Genomic DNA, 27,114 nt, shown 5'->3' on the forward strand with positions numbered 1-27,114 from the left:
GCTTTAGACAAAGAAACTTGGGAATATACCACCCCCAAAGAATTCATCCTGAAATGTGCACGAATGGCACTCAAAGGAAATTACTTTGAGTACAAAGGCCAATTATATCTACAATGCACAGGGACCTCTATGGGGAGTACTTTCGCTCCTAGCGTAGCGGGGTTGTATGTTTATGATTACGAAACAAAGCATATCCTACCACCTACCAACCCTTTTGCCTCCTCCATAGGATTATGGAGGAGGTATATTGATGATATTCTTTTACTATGGACAGGGACGGAAGCCAGTCTTCTGCAATTCCTAGAATGGGTCAATACTCTGGATCCTTTCTTGAAGTTCACCAATAACTTCAGTAGGGAATCAATCGTCTTCCTTGATGTGGTAATTAAAATAGAGGGCACCTCTTTCACAACTTTGACTCACCATAAACCAACGGCGAAAAACAATCTCCTCGACTTTAGGAGTTTCCATCCAAGACCTTTAAGGGAAAACTTGCCCTACGGGCAATTCCTATGGCTGAGAAGAAATTGTAGTAATATTAACGACTACAAGGAACAGGCCAAGGAATTAACAGACAAACTAACACAAAGAGGGTATCCCAAAGGAGTATTGAAAAAAGGCCAAACTAGAGCACGAAATCAACCCCGAGAGGCACTACTAGAGGACAATGTGAGGACAACCACGGAAACACCACTCACGTGTGTAACCACCTACAGTACCCTCTCAGATACAGTGAAAAAATCCATCAATAAAAATTGGAGAACTATCAGCAGCAATTTCAGCAACTGGGAAAAACCCATTTTTTCTTTTAAAAAAGGCAGGAGCATTAAAGATGCTTTGGTAAATACAAGACCATTGACAGCCCCCAGTGCAAACACAGCAACCAGGTCTATCACAGATGCTTGGCACCTACCCCCAGTTACGGGTCATTTTCCATGCACAGACTGCAGTGTCTGCCATCTGACCACTCATTCGAAACAACTAAACTTGGAACCAGGAAAAGTGTGGACACAGAAATCCCACACAAACTGCAATTCAACAAACGTGATTTACTTGATCACCTGTCCCTGCGCGAAACGCTACGTGGGGATGACCACCAGAAAAGTTAAGACACGCATCGGGGAACATCGTAGCAATATTCGATGCAAAAAAATCACCACAAAACTCAGCGAGCACTTCCTGCAAACCAACCATACTCCAAATGACATGACCTGGACAGTGATCGAACAGGTCAACTGTGTAAAAAACAGAGAAAACATTTTGTTCGAAAAAGAGCAGCGCTGGGTCTATCGACTCAGCACCCATATAAATGGGCTTAATGACCAAATTCCGTGGACTAGCGTCCTAAAACACTAAAAACTATCCTGAGTTCTTTTATTCCCTCCTTGAATGAAAATACCATGACCACACGTGTTGAGCGCTTTTATTTAGATTCATTCATGAACATATTCCCATGTTAACAACCTGATTCAGCTAAAACCTGACCAGATTTTTGCTGCCCATTTAAGTCTTCGTCTATACTGGGTAACATATGCTGGACCTTGCGCTTTCCGCATTGTACAAACACCAGCCATGCAACATTCTATGCTTGCGTTCCATTTCAGCTTGCGTTCCAAGCCTCGTTGTCATCTCAGTCAATCTCTCACGTGATCTCGTGAGCGCTTAGACAACATCCCGGTGAATGAAAAATTTCCTAGCTTACGTAACGGAAAGTTTCGATTCTATTAAGGACTAGGAGGCGAGGATTATGCAGTCCTTTCTTCTCTTTAATATAATAGCAGATTCAAAGAAAAACATATACATTCTGGAACTACAACTCCCATGAGCACATGGGGCACAGTGTCCATAGTAACCGCCAGCCAATGGTGATGTGGTCCTTGGTATAACTGGCTGTGACGTCCCTTCCGCTTCCTCTTCTTCTCTGTGAGGAAAAACTCCCGGGAACGTTCATCAATCCGTCTGTTCTTGTCCTAAATCAACACAAGACAACCGTTATCCTGTTCTTCTTCCGTGGAAGAAAGCATATAAAGGCAGTCTACCGCACATCCAAGAATCCATCCTCCCCCATGGAGACCAGGGCAGGGAGAACACAATCCAATTGAACAAACAGTAACTGTATGCCAACGTAGGCCAGACAGCAGCACAACACATTAAAGTAACGTAGAGTTACTACTTTATAACACATTAAAGTAAACATTAAGGCACTACTTACATAATATATTAAAGCAACGTTGAGTTACTACTTTATAACACAATAAAGTAAACATTAAGGCACTACTTACCGAAATACGAGGATCACGGGTGGGTCGAGACCAGGAGTCTCGGGAGGGATAATCCTCGCCTCCTAGTCCTTAATAGAATCGAAACTTTCCGTTACGTAAGCTAGGAAATTTTTCATTCTATGTCAGGACGGAGGCGAGGATTATGCAGGTTTAAAGCTTATCCACCACCAGTTCTGCCGCACCATAGACGGGCTTAAGTAAAGTACTGGAATGTGGACTCGGAGGACTAGTCCGCCATAGACATAATATCCTCCCAACGGCCGCCCACCTGCACGGCTCTGGAGGCCCTGCTCCTCTCGCGGAGTGAACGTCGAACCTGGTGACATCCACCCCAGCCTCCGTCCTGGTCTAACAGACCCACCTGGCGATGGATGGAGCCGAGACGGCCCTAAAGGGTTCCGCAGAGCAATAAGGAGCTGACTCTCTCCCGGGGCGACATTCCGCCGTCACATCCACAGACGCCTGAGGCAACGCCCCACACACAGCCTGCGTCGGTGAGTCCACCTAAGGTGAGAATACGTGCCATAGTAACCAGTGCCCTCACGTCCGAGAAGCGTGCACACGAAACCAGACACAGCAGGATCGCCGGTTAGATCGACGGCTCCTTCCTGGTAAGGTATTGATTATCCCGCCAGTAGCAAGGAACCGTAGTACGGAATTGACGTCCCAAAGGGACTCGTACCTGAGTCCGGGGCTTAGAGGGTCTGGACCCCACCTAATTGTGCATACCCAAGGGTGTTCCCCGCCGTTTTACCGTCGATGTGGGCATGTCCCACCGACATGGCGGACCTGACCAACTTAGTGGTCCGGTAGGCTAGTCCAGAGAAGGCCCATACGGCCAGAAAACAGGAAGTGGCTAACGCCTACCCCACAGGACCTGCGTGCCTACCCAGACCCCAAGTACGCCACCGTTGCTAAGATTAGCGGCACCTCTTGACAGGTCCCGGAGCCCAGGCTCTATCGACGAGGTCCACAGCCTCCGTCGAAAGGCGACCGCCTTCCAAACGTCCCCCGAAAACCACCAAGTCAGGAGGTGCAGGAACATCAGAAGCACCCACGGGAGAGGCTCTTCCAGAAGAGCCCGGTAGCAGTAGAGGGAACAGGGCAGCGGAATCGGGCAGCCTCGCGACAGTTCCAATAGAGGGAACCAGGCCTGGGCTCGCCAGAAAAAGGATCACTAGGATCCGGGACGCTTGTGGTCGGCGAACTGGAGTCGCCCCTCGAGAGACCATGAGAAAAGAGGACGGAGAAGTCCTGACCGGAGAACCGTCATGCAAGAACGCATGAACTGCTGTTGCTTCCGGATCCGGCCTCCAATTCACAAGCCTCGGGAGTCGACGGTTGAGGCGGGACGTGAAAAGTCCGCAGGGCACGGCGACCGCCAGTCCATCAAGGCCTGGAATACTGCCTGATGCAGTCGCCAAGTGTTGAAGTCGCGGAAGTTCTGGGAAAGCCAATCCGCAATCGAATTCCGAGTGCCCGGAATATACTCCGCCGACACCAAAATCCGCCTCTTCGAACAATAGTGTCCGAAGTCCTATGTCAGGTCCGCCAAGGCCCGAGGCCGAGGCTCGCCCTGGCGATGGATGTACAGTCCCTCTGACACCCAGTCTATGCGCAGCAAGAAGCAGCCCTATATCTGCTTCTGAGGCGGACGTCCTTGCGCGGAAACCCGTTAGGGATTCAAAGCAAGTGATGAGAAGCTGGAAGCGTCCAATAGTAGACGTGAAGCTGGAATTCCTCCTCCGACCAGCGGCCCCCATCGTTATATCGCCACAGCGAAAGAGCACTCACAGTCCCCTGAACTGCCAGTGAGCCATCTATCTTGCTACTGAGATGAGCCTGGAAGGAGGCTACTGAGTCTAGCTAGCCGTCGAGGGGAGGTTCCGTCTTCCCGAAGGACCTGGGAGGGCTCCTGCGAAACCGCGCCCCTATGAGGAGGGAGGCTGACCCCGAGGCCATGTGGAACCCCAGAAAGAGAATTGTCTTATCGAAATTAGGACAGACTTCAGGGAAGTCACTACCCACCCCAGCTCCTGGGGCAAAGAAATAGACAAGATGCAGCGCAATCGGTTCCGCAAATGCTCGAGAAGTAGTATATCGGCGAAATATACAATCCATTGTACGCCCCACTCGCGCAGTGTCCACACCACTGAACGCAGGAGCTTCGTAAAGCACCAAGGGGCCGAAGGGAGGCCGAAGGGGAGCGAAAAGCGCAGATGAGGCGGGAGGATGAGGATTGAGCGGTAGGCGTCTGTCAGGTCCAGACGTATCCTCCACTCCCCCCTCCGAGGAAGGTACCGCTCGGGAAATGAATCCCCTCCCTTGAAGTGGCAGTAGACCGGCCGTTTGACGAAGTGCAGCAGGGTCAGAACCGGGCGAATTCCTTTGTCCTTCTGGACCAAAATGTATTTCCGTTGCCGAGCAGAAACCCTGCCCTCGGAGGGTAAACTAGAGGGCGAGGGATTGCACCCCGTCGGGGTGAACCGTAGAACTCTGTCCGGAAACCCGGGCTGCTTGGAGGCCTCCCCCCACCCCCTCCCAGGGTGTCCGGAGGAAAACCAGGGGGGGGAACCTCCTGGTGCGTCGGCTCCGCCACGGAAGGCCCTTTGTTGTACGACTCTGCTGGTATTGTTAGCATTAGGGCCTCTTACGGTCCCAGCAGAAACCCATCCGAGGATATCGGTTTAGCTGATGTCCGTGCTCTGGCCAGAGCGGAGAAAGTGAGGACGGGTTTGACTAAATCAATAAAAAAGGTTCGCCAGACAACTTGCCTCCTGCAAAAGGCCCTACAGTTGAGTAGGCCCGGTCCCCAAGCCTAGAATCTATTGTAATGAGGAGAGACCTCCTCTGCGCCTCCACCAATGCACAGTTCGCCGTACCCAAGAAGCACAGGGCTCGCGCTGCCCAGCCTGCCACGACCTCCGTGGACATCGACGTCCCCGGTTCCCTGGCCCCCACGGCCAACTGGAAGATCTGAGTCCCGGGGCCCGCCGCGTCCCGGAGCTCATACTGACAGCTAAGCCAAAAGCGAACTATGCCCTTCTCAGGAGCCGCAATGAACTCCGCAAAGAACGCGCAGAACATTTCGCCTTGCTGGTAACATCCGGGGTGGCAGCCAACCTGTCCCCCATATTGGGCGAGGGCTTGCGCCCCGCAGGCGCGTCTAAACCTCCCGGGCCGGAGGTTGGCGAACGTTACCCGCGACATACGTCGCCAGCTTAGGATCCAGGATCCATTCCTACACTCGAGGGTGGTAAACTCATCCCCCTCTCTGGCCCCCAGAGGCCGTCGGAAAAAGCTCCTCCACATCCTCCGGGGAGTCCTCATCCATAACACCCTCTCCCTCCAAGGGGAAACCATCCTCATGGTCCGTCTCCGGGGCGACCTCGTCGCCATCTTCTCCGGGGAAGAACCCCTCCCGGTAGGGTATATGTGTTAGCGTCCGCGCACTCTTACTGGAGGAGTCTCGCAAGCGGTCAACTCCCCCCCAGGTGCCCCGCGTGACGTTTAGCAGACTCCTGCCCCACCCTGCGCGCCTCTAGGTCCGCGAACGACATGCCCTGCGGCACCAGACACCCCGGGAAAACTAATGGTCAATGGTCAACAGTGTCCACTCCTTCCCGCCAGGGCGCCAGCACCGTGACAGGGTCTGTGAAACGCGCGACCCACCGCCGGCGGCAAGGGTTGGAAGAATCATACATTGTTTGCCTCCTGAACGGGGTTTATTGCCTACACTGAGGTTGTATATTGTGAGGGTGTGAGCACCAAACGCCCTTATCCTAAAATACAATAGGGCAGCCCCCTCGCCGATGCTCTTGCAGCCTATGTGCTCGAAATGCAGGTGCAGTACCCGCGTCCGCCACCAGATGGCGTCGCGCGCAACGCGCAGTCGAGGATCACCACAGAGGGTGTCAGGCGAGGGTTGGTGAGGCGAAAGGAAGACCGCCTCAGCACGCCGCAAGGATGGGAAGAAGACCGCGAGCGCAGCTTCTCCGCACACTACGGCGCCCCACAGAGCCGGGGAAAGCGCGAGGGCGCGCCTCACACGGTCCGCGATGGAAGCGGCAGGAACGGCGCAAGCAGCGCCTGGCGCGCGTCACTCTGCCGGCTCGACAGCGCTAATAAGCGCACTTCAAGAACATAGTATAAAGGCTTATGCCGATCGCCTAACTAATATCAACAATAAAACATAGTATAAAAGCCTAGGACAATCGCCTAGCTAATCTCAGCAATAAAAAATACCACACAAGTCAGAAAGATAGTGAAGCTCAACAGCGCTAGTAAGCACACATCAAGAAGCATAGCCTAAAAGCTTAGGTCAGATCGCTTAAAGAATCTCAAACAATAAAAAATACCACACAAGTCAGAAAGGTATGAAAGTGACTTATCTGACAAGAAGAGAAGAAAGAGGAAGCGGAAGGGACGTCACAGCCAGTTATACCAAGGACTCCATCACCATTGGCTGGCGGTTACTATGGACACTGTGCCCCATGTGCTCATGGGAGTTGTAGTTCCAGAATGTTTATGTTTTTCTTTGAATCTGCTATTATAATAAAGAGAAGAAAGGACTGCATAATCCTCGCCTCCGTCCTGACATAGAATCAAGGGCGGACCCCGCCCTTCCTTAGATCAAAGCTTGCGCTTCAATGCAAGCCTCGCTTTCAAGACCTCTCACGAGATTACGCGAGTACCTTCCTTCGTCCACCCTTGGCTTAACGTCTTTGGGCTCCAAGCCTCCCTTTCATGTAAGGCGCCTGATTGGCCCGCACGCAGCCACCGCCCTTCATACGCCTCGCTCGCCCGTCGCAATGGATCCACGAGATCCAGCGAGGGTGAAGCTAGGTGCCGAGCGGGTGCTGAGCGTTGCGGGCGTAAGAGACCTTACTTTGGAGACATCATTCGAACCAGATAAGTTGTATGAATGGAATCCTGCCAGTTCTAAAATTCTCCTTTGTGTGTATTTGTTTCTCTCTCCCCCTTATTTACAGGGTGTGCCATTGTCGCTCCCACCCCCCTCCTGTGTTCTATGGGGCGTGGATCTATTTCTTTACAAGTGAGGACATTCATCCTATATCTTGTATTTTGTGTTGTGTGCGTGGGTAATGTATATACCACGGCCAGCAGTGTCACGGCGCATCGCACCGGGACGCTGCCTCAACGTTGCTTTTCCTTCGGGGTTCATTCCCTGACACCCCACCATAGGTAGCAAGATATTTCTTGTACTTCCTCACAAGTAGACTTAGACATGACTAGTCTGCCTGTTTAGCCACTGTTGCTATACCACACATATGCAACAGCCTGCGCTGAATAGATTTAATCAGCGTTAGTTGAGGCCCCTCCACTTCGGATTTCGGCATGAGTTCAACTACGCAACCCAGACATACCGGCCACGGCCCTTGATAGGTATGCTAGCACGTGTCAAGCCACAAAGTCACTCTTTATGGCCACTGTACATATGCACAAACCAATGATACGATATCTTTGTGTTTATGTTTGTATTTGTCTGTCTGTCATTTTTTCTACCTACAGACTCCTAGGTTCCTCGCAAAAGAGGTAAAACCCCACTACTTATGAGTTTGTTTCTTTTTCTTTTTGCACCAATTTACACATAGTGCTATTTTTAACTTTCACGACCATTGGCAGGGCGGGCCTTAGCGCGCCCCTCCTGTCATTGGCACACTCGCTTACCGGTCCTGATGAAAGCCCAGTAAAGTAAAACATAAAAACGGGCAGAAACATGTTGACCTTCTTTACAGGGTAAACACCAGTATAAAGTAATTGGCTAGTTTCCCTTCACATATCTCATTTTTAATATGTCAGGTTGACCAATGAATAAAGTTTTGTTTGGTACAACCTCTGACATTTTTAACCTCAGTATATTTTTTCACACTTCATCTTCACACAAAAACCTGCTCCGCAGTCTCCTGGCGTCGCAGCACACCGGGGAGGTATTCGATCTCTCCCGGTGGACCCGATGATGAAGCATGTCACCACTAGGGTGAGTGAGGGTTTCCTGAAAAAACAGTGTATTTTTTCTTGAAATTTGGTCTTACCATCGGACCACTAACACCTGGCCTCAGACTTCACGTGCGACACCCACCTCCTTTATATACTTTATCTTTATGGTCACACTTCTTTTGATTACCTGTATATTGCTTGGGGACTAAGAGTGCCCTAAAACCCTCTCTCTCCTTTTGTTGAGATATGCCATACCAAAAGAACCAGCGGAAACCAAGTTACTTGAAGGTTGGGTGGTTTCCTAGCGTCAGCTCTAACTGCAGTGGTTTAGGGAACGTGACTCTTCCCCCTTCAAGAATTTGACACCAGCCGCTGTACTAGTGATATGTGTACTGTCAATAAATTATTGTAAGAGGGACAAGGGTCATAAGCACTCAACACACATGCTCTTTCAGAACCTGTCTCCTATGAACACTAAGCATTTCTGGGCAAAAACCGGTGAAGTTTCTGCCCACACATGGGATCCATCTAGCCTTTGTGGATCAGCCACTCTGGGCCTGCAATCGGGGTCAATCAGCAGCCCTAGTTTTGTTGCATTTGCCTGAAGTGCTCACCCACCCGTCTTCTCCAGGTGTTGTTTAAAAGGGTTGGAATAAGGCGGAGTTGACAGAGGGAGTGTCTGTTGGTCGCTTACAAGTCTTCTACAGGTTCTGCTTTAGAGTCTAGAATAGGTTGGGTTTGTGAGAGAGTGCTTAGTGTTCACTCGCCAGCCGTCTGCAGGTCCTGCTGAGGAGAGTCTAGAATAGGTTGGGTTTGTGAGAGAGTGCTTAGTTTTCTCTCGCCAGTCGTCTGCAGGTCCTGCTGAGGAGAGTTTAGAATAGGTTGGGTTTGTGAGAGAGTGCTTAGTGTTCACTCGCCAGCCGTCTGCAGGGCCTGCTATAGAGTCTAGAATAGGTTGGGTTTGTGAGAGAGTGCTTAGTGTTCACTCGCCAGCCGTCTGCAGGTTTCTGCTGTAGAGACTAGAATAGGTTGGGTTTGTGAGAGAGTGCTTAGTGTTCACTCGCCAGCCGTCTGCAGGTCCTGCTGGAGAGAGTCTACAATAGGTTGGGCTTGTGAGAGAGTGCTTAGTGTTCACTCGCCAGCCGTCTGAATGTCCTGCTATAGAGTCTAGAATAGGTTGGGTTTGTGAGAGAGTGCTTAGTGTTCACTCGCCAGCCGTCTGCAGGTCCTGATGGAGAGAGTTAGGAATAGGTTGCGTTTGTGAGAGAGTGCTTAGTGTTCACTCGCCAGCGGTCTGCAGGTCCTGCTGGAGAGAGTCTAGAATAGGTTGGGTTTGTGAGAGAGTGCTTAGTGTTCACTCGCCAGCCGTCTGCAGGTCCCGCTGGAGAGAGTCTAGAAAAGGTTGGGTTTGTGAGAGAGTCATTAGTGTTCACTCGCCAGCCGTCTGCAGATCCTGCTGGAGAGAGTCTAGAATAGGTTGGGTTTGTGAGAGAGTGCTTAGTGTTCACTCGCCAGCCGTCTGCAGGTCCCGCTGGAGAAAGTCTAGAATAGGTTGGGTTTGTGAGAGAGTGCTTAGTGTTCACTCGCCAGCCGTCTGCAGGTCCTGCTGGAGAGAGTCTAGAATAGGTTGGGTTTGTGAGAGAGTGCTTTGTGTTCACTCACCAGCCGTCTGCGGGTCCTGCTGGAGAGAGTAAAATAGGTTGGGTTTGTGAGAGAGTGCTTAGTGTTCACTCGCCAGCCGTCTGCAGGTCCTGCTGTAGAGTCTAGAATAGGTTGGGTTTGTGAGAGAGTGCTTAGTGTTCACTCACCAGCCGTCTGCAGGTCCTGCTGTAGAGTCTAGAATAGGTTGGGTTTGTGAGAGAGTGCTTAGTGTTCACTCACCAGCCGTCTGCAGGTTCCTGCTGGAGAGTCTAGAATACGTTGGGTTTGTGAGAGAGTGCTAAGTGTTCACTCGCCAGCCGTCTGCAGGTCCTGCTGGAGAGAGTCTAGAATAGGTTGGGTTTGTGAGAGAGTGCTTAGTGTTCACTCGCCAGCCGTCTGCAGGTCCCGCTGGAGAGAGTCTAGAATAGGTTGGGTTTGTGGGAGAGTGCTTAGTGTTCACTCGCCAGCCGTCTGCAGGTCCTGCTGGAGAGAGTCTAGAATAGATTGGGTTTGTGAGAGAGTGCTTTGTGTTCACTCACCAGCCATCTGCGGGTCCTGCTGGAGAGAGTAAAATAGGTTGGGTTTGTGAGAGAGTGCTTAGTGTTCACTCGCCAGCCGTCTGCAGGTCCTGCTGTAGAGTCTAGAATAGGTTGGGTTTGTGAGAGAGTGCTTAGTGTTCACTCGCCAGCCGTCTGCAGGTCCTGCTGTAGAGTCTAGAATAGGTTGGGTTTGTGAGAGAGTGCTTAGTGTTCACTCACCAGCCGTCTGCAGGTTCCTGCTGGAGAGTCTAGAATAGGTTGGGTTTGTGAGAGAGTGCTTAGTGTTCACTCGCCAGCCGTCTGCAGGTCCTGCTGGAGAGAGTTAAGAATAGGTTGGGTTTGTGAGAGAGTGCTTAGTGTTCACTCGCCAGCCTTCTGCAGGTCCTGCTGGAGAGAGTCTTCAATAGGTTGGGTTTGTGAGAGAGTGCTTAGTGTTCACTCGCCAGCCGTCTGCAGGTCCTGCTGGAGAGAGTCTAGAATAGGTTGGGTTTGTGAGAGAGTGCTTTGTGTTCACTCACCAGCCGTCTGCGGGTCCTGCTGGAGAGAGTAAAATAGGTTGGGTTTGTGAGAGAGTGCTTAGTGTTCACTCGCCAGCCGTCTGCGGGTCCTGATGGAGGGAGTCTAGAATAGGTTGGGTTTGTGAGAGAGTGCTTAGTGTTCACTCGCCAGCCGTCTGCGGGTCCTGATGGAGGGAGTCTAGAATAGGTTGGGTTTGTGAGAGAGTGCTTAGTGTTCACTCGCCAGCCGTCTGCAGGTTCTGCTGGAGAGAGTCTAGAATAGGTTGGGTTTGATAGGGAGAGAGTCACGGTATGGCTGACCTTTTCCACGGAGGGGCACTGTTAGCACATAAATTTACACACTCTTGCTAGTAATACTAACAGTGTTGATCAGGGCTTGGGATCACCATCACCACTCCTTTGTAAAGTTTACATGTTTCCATTACTACAATGTTTTACATCTTAAACCTTGATTTGATTTACAAACCTGTGCTGGATATAGCCATCGGCAGCCCATCTGGACATAGTAGGAGGGGCCTGATCCAGTCACTTATTGCGATCAGTGAGGATGATTAAGTGGTGATGAACAGGTTCGACATTGAAATCCATCGGCTTTGAGTATCTCTGCCCTTCCCTTTATGATTTGACCAACCAACAGTGTTACATCAGGCCCCTCACACCTCTCCGATGAGGAACACCCTAGACCAGTGGTCTTAACACCTTTTATTACCACCCCTCCCCTTCCTACCAGCAATCATAGGGCGCCCCTTAGAATTTTTCACAATTATTCTATTCAAGTGACAATGTTTAAATATGTCTAGACTCATTTAAGCATTGCAGTTAAGTTCTGTTTTAAACATGCAATCAAATGCATGATTGCCCAACATACTGTTCTAGTCAGGCAGGCCTTACATTAGCTTAATAGCCTGCTGACGAGGGCCTGCGGCTCGGGCCTAAACCTCAGGTTCAGGGCCTTTAACAACCGGTATACCCTGAGGCAGAAAGGCTATAAAGCTATTAGAATATTCCACCCACTGAGGGTAGAATGTTCTAAATTAAAAAGGAAGAAACATGAAGACAAACATTGGAACTTTGGAGCTCAGGACAGATATTGGTCTCAGGCTCACTGGGCCACGGTATTCAAGCTAGCCTGGCTGATGAGGAGCGATACCTCAAAACTAATCCTAGGATGCTTGTTTCTAGTCCAGGGAGGACCTGCCTTGGCAGTTAGGGCTGGATTGTTTCCATGAGGAGCAGGGTCAAGACGAATTTGTACATTGCCTGCACGCAGACACTCCAGCACGCAGTGGTCTGACATCCCTTGCGCGGTGTCCATCTCGAGACCAAGACGGGCTCCTTCATTCTCTCACACCAGGTAATAGGGTTGGTTTTATCTTAGGGGGATTCTTGGCTGTACACATACATACATGCTAGGTTCATTTAGGTACATCTAGTTAGTGTTTGCATTGTAGAGCGCACATTATTACTGTTATGTTTTTATAAGCTTGCATATGTTCATTGTTTTAGCACTATGGTAGAAATCTACCATCCATTTACTCTGTTGGTGCTTATAATCGTTTATATCTGTTTCTGTCTTATGGTTGTTTCAGCACACATATTTTTAACTGGAATGATGCTTGTTCAATAAATGCTTCTTGAAATGTCCCCACTGTTTATTCTGTGTATCTCTCTGAGACAAAGTGAGCACGAGTGACTGAGCGAAAAGTTCTGTACTTTTTTCATGATACCTGATGGGACAGAGAAGTCATGTTCGATAGTTGCCAGAAACTATTCCGTCCTTCGTAAGAGGAGTTCCTAGTGGCACTGTGAGCTTGCTGGTATAAAGGCGAACATACCCGGTGGGGGTGTCTGGCATCAGTCTGGACCCCAATCCCACAGTTTATGTTGTCTTAACGTGCAGATCCTCTATAGATTTAAAGGAACTACACAACAGCGTACGTGAGTCAGAGATATCAAACTGGACCAAGGGGGGCTGCAGACAAAACATGGGGACTGTATCAACCTAGAAAAACAATTATATCAGCAATGACGTCCAGTACCAGCTCTTTGATGCAGTCATCTTTGTGAGTGTCATGTTGTAAGATATTTTTATCCCTGTACTGGCACTATTTCATATTTAATGTCTTTTTATTAAATTATTGTAAATGTTTTAAGTACTTTTATGCAAAATAAAGTATTGAATTGATTGAGAGAGGGAAGTGGTCAACAACGCAACAAACAAAGAGACAGTCCCAAGTATCAATGCCTGACAGTGGCCGCCGCAAACGTAATATTTTAAGAGGCCATTGTGCTCTTAAACCAGAAACTCTACACCTAATTTAGGCCACAATTTCAATCTTGTTCAAAGATGTAAAACCATATTAAATATAAGAAATTTACCACAGATATAGGAAAACTAGCAAGCTTTCCTTTAAATGTTTACTCTGACACATGAACTCTGCCACACACTTTATTTGATCTAGTGCATAAAACTGTGTGATATTTTTCCCTGTTTGCTTTGCTATGAACCGCGCTGTGCATTTGAAAAAACCCAATAAAGTTCTTAAAAATTGTACCACTGACCAATATTCTCTTTTATTCCATGAAATGCAATTTGTCACTTACAGTTGTCAGCTTTCTGTAAATACTTTTAGTTCTCGATATCAGGTTTTGGAAGATGCTCATGTGAAGTGAAGCTATAACTACTTTTCTACAGCAGCAACCACGTGTGAGGCCTGCACTTGAATGCGTGTATCCTAAAAACATCCACGGAGCTGCCAAGGTTTCTGATTGCGTATGTGTGACATTTTCATAATTTCAGTGCAATTATGGGTGACATTTCAATGATTATGTGTGACACTTAAAATCAAGCAATGAAACATGTAGGGAAACATAAATATCAGAAATTACACCCATTTGAGTAACGAGAAACTCTAAGAAGTCACTGAAGACACAAATTCATCTCATATTTTTTCATGCCTGTTTCATTCTCTCTCTCTTGAGGATGTAACAAGTTCCCCTACATGCATAACATTTCTGTCCATTTCAAATGAGTGAGATATAAATTAGGAAAACTATGCCTATGTCTCATTTTGGTGTAAACTAATTGGAATTATGGCCTACTACTGTTAAAACATATGCCTGCAGCGGTCAGAGAGAACTTCAGTACAGACTCAGGGCCCGATTCTCAAAGGTAAACTGAGACGAAAGTCTACCTTTACGACTTTCGATATTCACAAAGGGCATTTACGAGTAGTAAAGTTAGACTTTTTCTCAGTTTAACTTAAGTTTTCACTCAGTTATACTTAAGACCAAAACTTAAATTAAACTGAGACAAAAGTCTAACTTTACTACACGTAAATACCTTTTGTGAGTACCAAAAGTTGCGACTTCCGTCTCAGTTTACATTTGTGAATCGGGCCCTAAGTGCGGGCCTCTCCCAGGCTGCCAGTTCACAAGTGCCTGGGGGAATGTGTCTGCCCATCGGAGCGCTTCACTGGTGACGTGGCAGTGGTGCGTGTGCTGAGGCCCCGGCTCAGGGCTGCTGTCCACCTGCATGAGAGTCTGCTGGCTGCAGACATAAAGTCGTCTGAGTTGTCACTCTGATATCTGGCGCTAGGATGCAGCAGACACTTGACCTGACTATGGCAGGCTCAAGCACACCAGGAAAGAGTACATTCACTGCTGCTGCCTGCTGCAAAGCTGGTGGCCCTTTTGGGATATGCTGGAATGTCTGCCTCGCTGCAATTATGAATAAGCGTGGCAAGCCTTGCCAGAACATATCAGCAGGCAAAGTGCAGCCTCATGGATCCACGTGTGCCTAGCTCTGTCTGCAGCTGATGGCAGTTACGTTATCAACATTTGAGGACCAGCTACGCACGCCGATAAGACACAGGCTGACTCAGCTTCTAATAATAATTTTGGATTCTTTTTGCCTTCCTCAGAACCCAGACCAGAGTAAAATCGACAACATAATGCAAACGCCCCCCTCCCCAGGATTGGGGCTAGAGGACATAAATACCGGTTGTGGCAGGCACTATTGTGATAGAGCAAGCCACGGACCGACTGGACACCGAAACCGGCCCTGGCCTCGGCTCCCTAACATATTTCTTTCCTGTCCCCATGTCCCTTCCCCTCGTGTTCTCCCTCATCCTCCTTCCCTGATCATTTGCGGGATCTTCTGAGCCACATCACCTCTATCTAGAGGGTTTATTTCATTTACTGTTTTTCCTGTTTTCAATGTCTTCTCACAAGTTCTAGTTTACACAGTATCTTGGACTCTGTGGAATCGATAAACTTTCATACCTATTATATGCTCATTGTATATGAAAAATCAATAAAGATTCGAGGTATTTAAAAAAAGACACAGGGAGTGGTGTCACTTAACATTTGACTTTGACAAATCCAAAGGAAGAGACATTACTGAATTTATAGACATGATCAGAACACATGTAAAGTGATGAAATTGCAACCAAGTCTCACTAAAATAAACATTCAATTTAACATTCTACTGAACTGTGTGCAGTAGTCATGGTGAAATATGAGAAACGTTTGCCACCAAAAAGTGGGACTGAGGGTCTGCTCTGTGCAGAATAGTCATGTGTGAAGTTCTAGTTAATCCCCATAGTTTGGAAGAATGGGCCAGGTTTGAGTGAGACTTCAGACCGACCTTCAAATGTGTTAGTGTCACTCATGATGAGTGAGGCTTGAGGGCTCTGATGTAGGCACGTCCGAAATAATGTCACTGTCGAGGCACTCAAGGCTTCTTGCATGACAATGCTACAAAGAGTTGACGCACTCACTAATCAATGGTGTATTGATGACGAGCGTACTGTGATATAGGGGCCTATGTGAAGGAGTAGAATATTTTCGAGTAATGAAATGCCCCTCCCCTGTTCCTCAGACCAGTAACACCCACTCATTTTTATGATACAATATAAACTGTGTGAGAAACTTCTGGTTCATACTTGGTTGCCCTATCTTAGGAATTAATTGTTTCAAAGATTTCTTGCTTTATTTTTTGTCAGTGAATCTTTGTTGAGAGAGGATGGTGGTTACTGGAAACAAAAAAACAAAGCCTGGAAGAGACCGCTATCTTAATATTTTAGGAGACAGCTGTGCTCTTAAATCAGAAACTCAAAACCTAATTAGGGCCTACATTTCAGTCTTGTTTGAGGATATAAAACCGTATCAAATATAAGGAATAAGCCACAGACACAAGAAAATTAGAAATAAGCTCCTTCAATTGTCGCTTTGACACACGACCTATGCCTCATTGTCACTGATCTGGTGTCTTAAACTCCATGGTATTTACCTCTGTTTACTTTGCTATCTAGGACGTTGTGGATTTGAACAACTGCAAATAAATTATTTAAAAGAATAAATAAGCTGCCCAGTTTAATTGGAAAACTGACCGATATTCTGATATATTCATTGAAATACAGATACATTCATTGAAATACAGATATATTCATTGAAATACAGATATATTCAATGAAATACAGATATATTCATTGAAATACGGACTGTCGCTTCCAGTTGTCACCTTTCTGTAAATACTCTTAAGTCCTATACAACAATGTTTGGAAGATGCTCATCTGAAGTGAAGCTATAAATGCTTTTTTACAGCAGCAGCCAAGGGTGAGGCCCTGTACTTGAACTGTCTGACCCTTAAAAACATTCCCGTCTGAGACATCTGAAATCCCAGGTCTTTACAGGTATAAATGCTTGTTTATGTAAAATGTATTCACTGCTGGAGCCTGGAGGCGGTGGTTCCGTCAGCGGCCACCAGAGGGCGCTCCTCGCCTGCTGATGAAACCCACTGAGCTGCACTTTGAATGAAAAAGAGAAGGGTTTCCTCTTCCGGGTCAGCGGTGGCAGAGACAGCACCAGCAGCGGGGGTGACATCACTTTTTCCCTGTGCTCAGTGTCCAGCCTGTTGCAGAGGAGGAAGGGACCCTGTCTGTCTGTGTTTGCAGTTACCCTCATCTACAGACCCTCACAGACCCCCCCTCAGACCCCAGATCTGCCCCCCAGGAGGAGGAGAGAGCCTGGACAGGTTTCTGCTCAGGTAGGAGAGCTGCCAACTCACTTGGCTGCAATTTATGAATCCATGGATCAGATCCCCCCCCCCCCTGGCATTCATGGGGAGGTCAGGAGAGCTCAGCTCTTCCTGCTGTTGAGGCTGAGTGGGGAGCGGAGGAGGTGAGGCCTGCCCAGGGTCAGAGGAGGAGAGGCCTGTCAAGGGGTGAAGAGGAGGAGAGGCCTTTCCAGGGGTGCAGAGGAGGAGAGGCCTGTCCCGGTGCGTGCAGAGGAGGAGAGGCCTTTTCAGGGGTGCAGAGGAGGAGAGGCCTTTCCAGGGGTGCAGAGGAGGAGAGGCCTGTCCCGGTGCGTGCAGGGGAGGAGAGGCCTTTTCAGGGGTGCAGAGGAGGAGAGGCCTGTCCAGGGGTGCAGAGGAGGAGAGGCCTGTCCAGGGGAGCAGAGGAGGTGAGGCCTGTCCAGGGGTGCAGAGGAGGAGAGGCCTGTCCAGGGGAGCAGAGGATGTGAGGCCTGTCCAGGGGTGCAGAGGAGGTGAGGCCTGTCCAGGGGTGCAGAGGAGGCGAGGCCTGTGAGGCCTGTCCAGGAGTGCAGAGGAGGCGAGGCCTGTCCAGGGGAGCAGAGGAGGTGAGGCCAGGGGTGCAGATGAGGTGAGGCCTGTCCAGGGGTGCAGAGGAGGTGTGGCCTGTCCATGTGTGCCAAGGAGGTAAGGCCTGTCCAGGGGTGCAGAGGAGGTGAGGCATGTCCAGGGGTGCAGAGGAGGTGTGGCCTGTCCATGTGTGCAAAGGAGGTAAGGCCTGTCCAGGTGGGCAGAGGAGGAGAGGCCTGTCCAGGGGTGCAGAGGAGGAGAGGCCTGTCTAGGGGTGCACAGGCCTGTCCAGGAGTGCAGAGGAGGCGAGGCCTGTCCAGGGGAGCAGAGGAGGTGAGGCCAGGGGTGCAGATGAGGTGAGGCCTGTCCAGGGGTGCAGATGAGGTGAGGCCTGTCCAGGGGTGCAGAGGAGGCGAGGCATGTCCAGGGGTGCAGAGGAGGTGTGGCCTGTCCATGTGTGCAAAGGAGGTAAGGCCTGTCCAGGTGGGCAGAGGAGGTGAGGCATGTCCAGGGGTGCAGAGGAGGTGTGGCCTGTCTAGCGGTGCATAGGAGGAGAGGCCTGTCCAGGGGTGCAGAGGAGGTGAGGCCTGTCAAGGGGTGCAAAGGAGGTGAGGCCTGTCCAGGGGTGCAGGCCTGTCATGGGGTGCAGAGGAGGTGAGGCCTGTCCAGGGGTCAGAGGAGGTGAGGCCTGTCCAGGGGGCAGAGGAGGAGAGGCCTTTCCAGGGGTGCAGAAGAGGTGAGGCCTGTCCAGGGGTGCAGAGGAGGAGAGGCCTGTCCAGGGAAGCAGAGGAGGTGAGGCCTGTCCAAGGGTGCAGAGGAGGAGAGGCCTGTCCAGGGGTGCAGAGGAGGAAAGGCCTGTCCTGTAGTGCAGAGGAGGAGAGGCCTGTCCAGGGGTGCAGAGGAGGCGAGGCCTGTGAGGCCTGTCCAAGAGTGCAGAGGAGGCGAGGCCTGTCCAGGGGAGCAGAGGAGGTGAGGCCAGGGGTGCAGATGAGGTGAGGCCTGTCCAGGGGTGCAGATGAGGTGAGGCCTGTCCAGGGGTGCAGAGGAGGTGAGGCATGTCCAGGGGTGCAGAGGAGGTGTGGCCTGTCCATGTGTGCAAAGGAGGTAAGGCCTGTCCAGGTGGGCAGAGGAGGTGAGGCATGTCCAGGGGTGCAGAGGAGGTGTGGCCTGTCTAGCGGTGCAGAGGAGGAGAGGCCTGTCCAGGGGTGCAGAGGAGGTGAGGCCTGTCAAGGGGTGCAAAGGAGGTGAGGCCTGTCCAGGGGTGCAGGCCTGTCCAGGGGTGCAGAGGAGGTGAGGCCTGTCCAGGGGTCAGAGGAGGTGAGGCCTGGCCTGGGGTGCAGAGGAGGTGAGGCCTGTCCAGGGGGCAGAGGAGGAGCGGCCTTTCAGGGGTGCAGAGGAGGTGAGGCCTGTCCAGGGGTCAGAGGAGGTGAAGCCTGTCCAGGGGTGCAGAGGAGGTGAGGCCTGTCCAGGGGTGCAGAGGGGGAGAGGCCTGTCCAGGGGTGCAGATGAAGTGAGGCCTGTCCTGTGTTTGGGTGGTTCAAAGGAGGTGGGGCCCTCTCCAGGAGGGATGCAGTGGAGATGAGACCTGTTTGTCAGGGCAGGGTGATCGAGAGCTGAGTTTAAGTTTGTTAATTGTTGTTCCAAGAGATTTGTGGAATGAGTGTAAGTTGTTTGTAAACTGGCTAATTGAAGAGCCACAGAGTGAAGCGCCTCCAAATATTTTATTATATATTACAAGAGATTATTGTAGATTTGCAGACAATATTGCAAAGTCGAAGACCGGGTAAAAGAGGACGCATCATTTAGCGTTGCATCCAGATGTTAGTGCACATATCCAGCAAAATGTGAGGGGCTGCAGACCAACATTCTGGATGAGATTTTGTTGTAACCAAAGTACTCTAGTGACAATTTTATTACTAAGCAGAAGAAGATCAAAATAAAAATAATGATGGCTCAGACAAAAATTTTCCAAACGGGTGACGAAAGTGGTTCTCACGGATTGTATTCTTGTTTTGATTCTGGGTTTGTTGCTGGTGTGAATTTGGATATGCACGGCGTTGGTGTGCAAAATAATGATGTTCAGTATGTGCAAGGAGGAAATGTTGTTCCTCTGGGTCAGGGCCGGACTGGGAACCCAAACCAGGCCTGAGAATTTTGACGGACCAACTCCCTGCCTCTTTTGTTGCTGGGGGGTGATATAGCAACACCACAGCAAAACTAGCCCCCAGTGACCAATATGTTTCCCGGCACTGAACAATCGGTCCCCACTGTTCCAGCCTCCCGGGGAAACACCAGAAACCCATTACGGCCAGTGCGGCACCGCTTAGGGTATAGGTTTTACTAACAGTGGCGATTTAAATACCTCAAACACTAATAATGTGCAGAATAAGACATGATCTGTGCGATGTTTGCAGGAACCTGGGAAACTGAAACATGAATTAGATGGCACCAAATGGGATGTCTCAGTGAATGGTCCCAGCCCAACTGGCCTCTGTGCCGAGCATGCAGAATCAAAGGCAGGTATATTGGAACACACATTCAGTCCAGATAGTCCCACAGCCCAGTGCAGAATAGAACACCAAATTCTCAACAAATGAGAAATTTCCTAGTTATCACAAAGGAAAGTTTAAATTCTATTAAGGACGCGGAGGCGAGGGTTATGCATGACCTTTCTTCATTTTATTAACAGCAAGTTAGAAGAAACAGAAAAAACACAGGCTGCCAACTACATATCCCATGAAGCACAACAGTAACCATGGGATCCAGTCCACCAATCGTAGTCCAGCCGAATACATAAAGCAGCTCCCTCGACGAAGTCCGTCCTCTTTCGTCGCTGCAGGAAGTTAAGTCGTCCCCAGATTAATCAGTCTTCTGATCAGATCCTAGGGCAACAGAAAACGAAGAGAAGAACCACAGAGCAAGATAAAATGCAAATGCAAAAGTACTATCAGTAGCATAACCAAAAGAGAAATAGAACGTCCAAATGTACAGAACAAGATCAATGCACAAAATACCATAAATATAAGAAAACATTACTCTCCTGATATGTAGAAATACTAAATCCAGCAAGACCTCCAAGCATAAGGGAGGGAGGCTCGAAAAGCCAGGGTGGGATAATCCTCGACTCCGTGTCCTTAATAGAATTGAAACTTTCCTTTGTGATAACTAGGAAATTTCTCATTCTATGTCAGGAAGCAGGGGCGAGGATTATGAAAGTTCAAATCTTACTCTCCACCAGCGCAACGGCTTCATGAATTGGTTTAATAGAATTTCTTAAAAGTAGATTCTGAAGACCCATCAGCTGCATTCATAATGTCCCCAACCTGCAACCTACCTGGACATCCTTGGAGGCCATTGCTCCCCTAGTAGAATGAGCCCCAAAATGTCTGACGTTAATATCAGATTCAGTCATAATCCATTTGACCCATCTAGCAATGGTAGGAGAGGATACCGCCTGAAACATTTTTTTAATGGCAATCAGAAGTTGCCGTTCACCCGGAGGACGAACCTCCAAAGTCAAACTTCATAAGATTTTAAACATCGAACAACACACAATTTCGGAGAATCTGGAAAAGCAGGATAGATTACTGACCTCGTACTCGATTTAGTTCTCCTGGAGATGGTAAAGGTAACACCTTCCGTGGAAAAAACACAGGCAGAAATATCAAGGGCCCTGACATCCGACACTCTCTTACAAGAAATAAGACACAGGAGGATAGCAAGTTTAGCTGAAATCTCTTTTTGGGAAAGGAAATCATTATCTTGCCAGGATAAAAGTAGACGAAGTACCACATTAACGTCCCAGAGGCCCAGGTAACAAGGCTCCGGGGAACGTGAAAGACGTATGCCTTTCAAAAGCTTACCAACCAATGGGTGCTCCCCAATCGGAGCCCCATCCACGAGAGAGTGACCAGCAGAAATGACCGGCCTAAAAGAGTTGATAGTGCCATAGGCTAATTTCTGATGAAAAAGTTCCGATAGGAAGTTCACAACTTCTGCAATGCAGGCGCCCCCGGATCCAGGTGTTTCGCCACACACCAACGAACCCATCTTCTCCAAGCTGATCTGTATCGCTTGGTAGTGCCGGGGGCCCAAGCCCGCTGGATAAGGAGTTCAGCTTCTCTTGAAAGCGAGACGTCAGTCCAACGTCTCCTGAAATCCTCCATGCCATAAGATGTAGATGGCCTTGGAGAACCAGGGGGTGAGGAAGTCCCAGAGGGTCTGAGGGGATGTTGTTGAAAGACAGCAACCAAAGAGGTCTGTCCCAAGATAATTCTAGAAGGGACGGAAACCAAATCTGGGCTCTCCAAATTGGAGTGATCAGGATCAGAGAGGCCCTCTGTCTGCGGACCTGGGCTGCAACCCTTTGGATGAAAAGGAAGGGTGGAAACGCGTAAGCTGGTATCCCCGACCAATCCTGAAGGAAAACGACCACTGCTTCCGCTCCCGGATCCGGTGTCCAGCTGAAGAAACGGGGAACCTGAGCGTTCCATCTGGAAGCAAAAAGATCAACTAGGGGAAGGCCCCAAAGGGACACAATCTGAGAGAACACTCCGGGATCCAGTCTCCAATTGCTGGCATCCCTGAAATTCCTGGAATTCCAGTCTGCCACACAATTCTGATCTCCCGGGAGATACTCCGCCGTCACCGAAATCTGACGTTGGAGGCAGTAATGCCAAAAATCCTTGGCGAGATCCGCCAGAATCTTGGAATGAGTACCTCCAAGGAGATTGATGTACCTCACCGCCGTCGTGTTGTCCATCCTGAGAAGGACACAACAGGACACTCGGTTGGTCGTGAAAGATCGAATGGCAAAGGAGCCCGCTAGGAGTTCCAGGCAATTGATATGGAGAAGGAGTTCCTCCTACGTCCACCGACCTCCCACCGATAGAGAGCCGCATCTGGCACCCCAGCCCAGGCGACTGGCATCCGATTCTATTACTAGATCCGGATGGGATCCGAAGATCGCTCTCCCATTCCAGGCCTCCATATGGTCCATCCACCAAAGAAGTTCCGCCCTGGCCTCCGAGGAAAGGGAGATCAGCTCCGAGTAAGTGAGACCCCTGCGCAGGTGGGAGGCCTTCAATCTCTGCAGGGCCCTGTAATGTAGAGGACCCGGAAAGATGGCTTGAATCGAGGACGTAACAAACCAACAATCCTGGCCAGCTGTCGCAGGGATATCCTGTCTCTGCGGAGAACCTGTCGAATCTCCTTCTTGATCTTTGAAATCTTCTGAGAAGGAAGATTCAAGGAGGCATCCCTCGTGTCGATGCAAAAGCCTAGAAAGATCATGCTCTGTTGGGGAACCAGGTCCGATTTCTGGACATTGATGGTGAACCCCAGATTCTGTAATAGGGATATTGTAATCTGTAAGTGAAGGAGAAGCTGATCCCTGGATTGGTCCATGAGCAGGATATCGTCCAGGTAAATTATTAGTCGAATACCCTTGGTGCGGAGATGTTCCACCACAGGACGAAGAAGCTTGGTAAAACACCAAGGAGCTGATGAGAGACCAAAGGGAAGGGTTTTGAATTTGTAAGTTTGACCCTTCCACTGGAATTGCAGGAACCTGCAATGGGGGGGGGGGGGGGGGGGGGAATTGGAACTGACAGATACGCATCTTTGAGGTCTAACCGGACCAACCAATCGTTCTGGAGAAGAAGGTCCCTGAGCAGATGAATTCCCTCCATCTTGAAGTGCTGGTAAACTAACCACTCGTAGAAGGACCTGAGATTGATAACCGGTCAGAAGCCTTTTTCTTTCTTTTCTACCAGAATAATATTGCTTAAGAATCCGCACGGATGAAGATGGGAGAGAGCGATAGCACCTTTTGAAAGAAGATCTAGAACCTCGTGATCTATCAGATCGGTCTCTGAGTCTGAAAAAACCAAAGGGCGAGGATGAGATGTTTGGATGGGGGACCCGTAGAACTCTATGTGAAACCCTTGAACTGTCTCTAACACCCAAGGATCTGACGTTAAATCCGCACAGTTTGCTAGAAACAGAGAAATCCTGCCCCCAGACGAACAGGAGAGAGGATTTTCAAGCTTACCATTGAATCCTTGTGCATTCTTGTTGCCACCACGGCCTCTGCCTTGTCCGTTGCCTCCACAGGAAGGATAGAAGGTTCCTTGTCTGCCATCGTTCCATCCATTATTTCTTTTTGCCTGGGCTCTATTGGGACCTTGGTTTAATTTTCGGCCGGAAGAGCGACCCCTGCCTCGCCCGGCCCCCCCAAAAACCTTATCCAGGGCAGAAAAGGTGGCTACAAACTTTCCTAGCTCCTTAACGAAGGGATAACCAAAGAGCATACCTTGAGGTACTGAACCTGCCTCGGAGCCCCCTTTTTTGGATCCTTCATGTATTTAGCAAAAAATGTGCAGAGCTTGGGGTCCAACTCTGGGGCACTAGCAACGCCGTTGGGTAAAGACGGTCTAGGGCATTCTGACCTAAGGCGAGATCTCACCTATTGAGAAAGAGGCTGCCTAATCTTTGCGGCAACATAATCCGCCGTCTTCTTATCAGGTACCCATTTCAGAACTCCGAGGTCGAAAGATACAGGAAGGGTCAAACATATCCGCATGAACCTGAGCTCCATCACCAACATCAGAACAAGAAGAACGTGGACACCAAGACCTGCCCGAATCAAACATATCGTCAGAGGAATTGTCATCATCCTCAAACACCTCCTCATCTTCACCCTCTCCGTCTTTGGGAAACCTTTCATCAGGGTCCAAGTCTTTGGTGGACTCACCACCAGTTAATCCGGGTAAGTCTTCCTCCCGGTAGGGTGCGCTTCTTAGCGTGCGCGCACTCTTATGGAAGACCTCCGCGAGCTTGCTGAAGCCTTCCAGGTGCCCCGCGTCACGCTTAATGGCCTTACGTGGCACCACAGGGTGAATGCCACTAGGCCCCACTGTCTCCCAGGAAACCAGTGTAGTGTAGTTCCTATTTTCCCAATAGGCTCTGCGCATTGGAATAATATAGACAGCAGTTTAGACGTAGGACTGAGGTTATCTAGGTCTCTACTGACTATATTAAACTTAATTAATGTTGCCAGGTAGCTCAGAGGTCACTAGAAACTTTCTCGAGTGAACAAGGAGATGTTAACTTCCCTGAATAGACAAGAAGAGATTAGTTTCTGACAACCGTATATACATGACAACTTTGCTCCCTCAGAATAAGAGTGTATCTCCAGAGTCGTGTGAAAACAATAGACAACTATTTCACTCAGTCAATCGTGCATTCTCCAGAGTGCAGAGAAATAGAGAGACGGGCGTTTTCAATAATAGTTGTTATTTATTGAGCAGTCTTCTTTCTCATGCAAGAGAAATGAATTGCCACAGTTGCAATACTTATCATGAAGTAAATTGCGTACAGTAAAAGGAGTATTATGAAATAATACTGTAAAAGCATTGATATGGTTTCTTAGCCATATGATACTTTAAAATGGTTAAAATATATACATACATAAAAACATTGACTACCGTACTCAACTGGTGCTTCTACTATATGCCTACCCCGGTGTACCTGACCTAAGCCTAATACGTGGGAAGGAGTAAGTGAGTAGCAGTTTAAGTTAAGTTGGTTGTTTTGCCAAGAATCTGAATCAAGAATTCTCTTAAGGTTTTAGTCAGCTCCGTACCTTGGTTTTTAGAATGAAGGAGGTCTTGTATCTCTCTCTCAGGACTCGATCTCCCAGTAACCCGCAAAGGTGACTGGAAACACCGGAGCTGGATTTCTCGGCAGGAGAAAAGACAGCGTCTCTCTCAGTGCGTCAATGGGAGGGTCGGCTTCCTTCGGCTCTCGCATCAGCTGGGCTTCGGGCAAGTAGATAGCCGCTCTGCTCCAAACCACCACCGTGTATTTGCTTAAGGCAACGTTGGTATATTTATACCTGGAAGGTGCCGTGTTTGACGTAAGGTTTGACATAAGACGTCACTAAGAACTAACAGTATGTTCTGGACTCCAGGAGTTCTTGCGCAAATCAAGACAAAAGCAGGGGGAATTCCCGGGCTGCTGGAGGCTTGGATTTGTTTAAAGAACACGTTGTACTTTGTAGGAATCCATGGGAGTGGCCTTGCCGTATTAGGACTGCATTGGCTATGACTAAATATGGACATGATTCTTATGCCTTTATAAGGATATGTTTTGTTATAGCCACATAAGGGCATGAATCAGGAATATTTAATTAGGGTCCTAGATCGATTCACAACACCCACTCTACGTATTATGTCAATCATTACTAAAAATACGAAGCAATAGTAAACATATAACGATGCATGTGTTTTCCAACCCACCCCAAAATACATTGATTGCATTTGAAATGGTATATGGTATATACACGAAAAATGAGTATTATACTGTATGTTTCTTAAGCAGTTGTATCATTCAGATAATGCATATATAAATATCGGCTGAATGATTTGCGAAAATTACATTTATGAAATGGCTCTGAATACAGAAAAGAAGGTCGAGACCATTTCATCACATATTTATACAATACTGTACATATGCTAGAGGCTGAGGTAAAATATTGTCTCTAGAGTTCCTAAAAATAGAAGCTCTGTTCTCTAAGAATAGTTTTACTTTAAGCAGAGTACCATGTGCCAAAAAAAAGGTAAACATTTTGGAAATGTATAAATAATAATTTCGTTTTCAGGGGAAAAATAGTTCCAATTGTTTTCAGTAGTGTTGTTTATCAAAACTGAAGGCCGAACTCAGAGTTCAGGGAACGCTGTGTGCTCGTTGTTTTAAAAGTTATTCTCGTTGCTAGGAGAGAACATCATATCAGACAGGCTTGTGAAAAATTGGTCTACAACAGTAGGTGAAAGTTTGACCAAGTCCGAAAAAGCTGAAATTGTGCATATGTGAGAGTGATTGCTATCATCGATGTCTGGATCAGCAATGCTCTCAGAAGGTTGTACCTGTGTGGTGCTGCGTTCATCTCGTACTTCACCGCCACCTACTCGTAATGGTGAAGTCTCAATGAATGCCGTCATCAGAATAGGTAGCCGCTGGGGACAATACGTTGCATGAGTCGTTACCGGACCGAGCAAAGTATCGATATCCATTGGTACTGCTGATGGTAGTGTAAGACAGATGTCCAACACACATTCTTCTCCGCATAGCAGACATCGAAGCACAGGTAAGATGCAATCTTGCCAGATTGGTCTGAATGAAAGAAAGCAGGTTGCACTTAGATCTCTTAGCTGGGCTAATCCGAGCACTTTAGTGATTTGGTCCCGGTAGCGTATTGCTAGGATCATTTCTTCCATTGTAGCTAGGGTTTTGTCTGTGGCTTGGCTTGCCATATCGAAGCAGTAGGTGCAAAAATAAAATTCCTGCTACGAGTCCCAAAAGAAGAGGCAGGCCGCCAAATAATGAATGCACAAAATTCGGGAAGATGTTCAGGACTGCTTCAAATGGTCCTAATAGCTCTGAAAAATTGTCTTAAATACATGTACGATGCCACTGGTATGAGACATGTTAAAAATCTGACCTAACACTTCTACGAAATGTACGTGGCAATTTGGTGAAAATAGGGCATGTATCTCTGCCGCTGTTCT

At 48.7% G+C, this 27,114-nt stretch overlaps 1 protein-coding gene across 2 annotated transcripts in view; it reads left to right on the forward strand.

Annotated features, from left to right (window-relative positions):
• The window catches only part of LOC144805914 (uncharacterized), a 294,406-nt gene that overhangs the window by 233,944 nt on the left and 33,348 nt on the right, over positions 1–27,114 (forward strand). Inside the window, exon 1 of one of the 2 annotated variants that reach the window (XM_078672385.1) lies at positions 16,858–16,990. The exons of the other annotated variant lie outside the window; for it this stretch is intronic. The gene's annotated coding sequence lies outside the window, so the exon portion shown is untranslated. Of the gene's footprint in view, positions 1–16,857; positions 16,991–27,114 lie in introns of those variants that run through there. 2 annotated transcript variants of the gene reach the window in all.

The sequence above is a fragment of the Lissotriton helveticus genome (assembly GCF_964261635.1).
Source record: "Lissotriton helveticus chromosome 1_1 unlocalized genomic scaffold, aLisHel1.1 SUPER_1_unloc_32, whole genome shotgun sequence".
Taxonomy (NCBI): domain Eukaryota; kingdom Metazoa; phylum Chordata; class Amphibia; order Caudata; family Salamandridae; genus Lissotriton; species Lissotriton helveticus.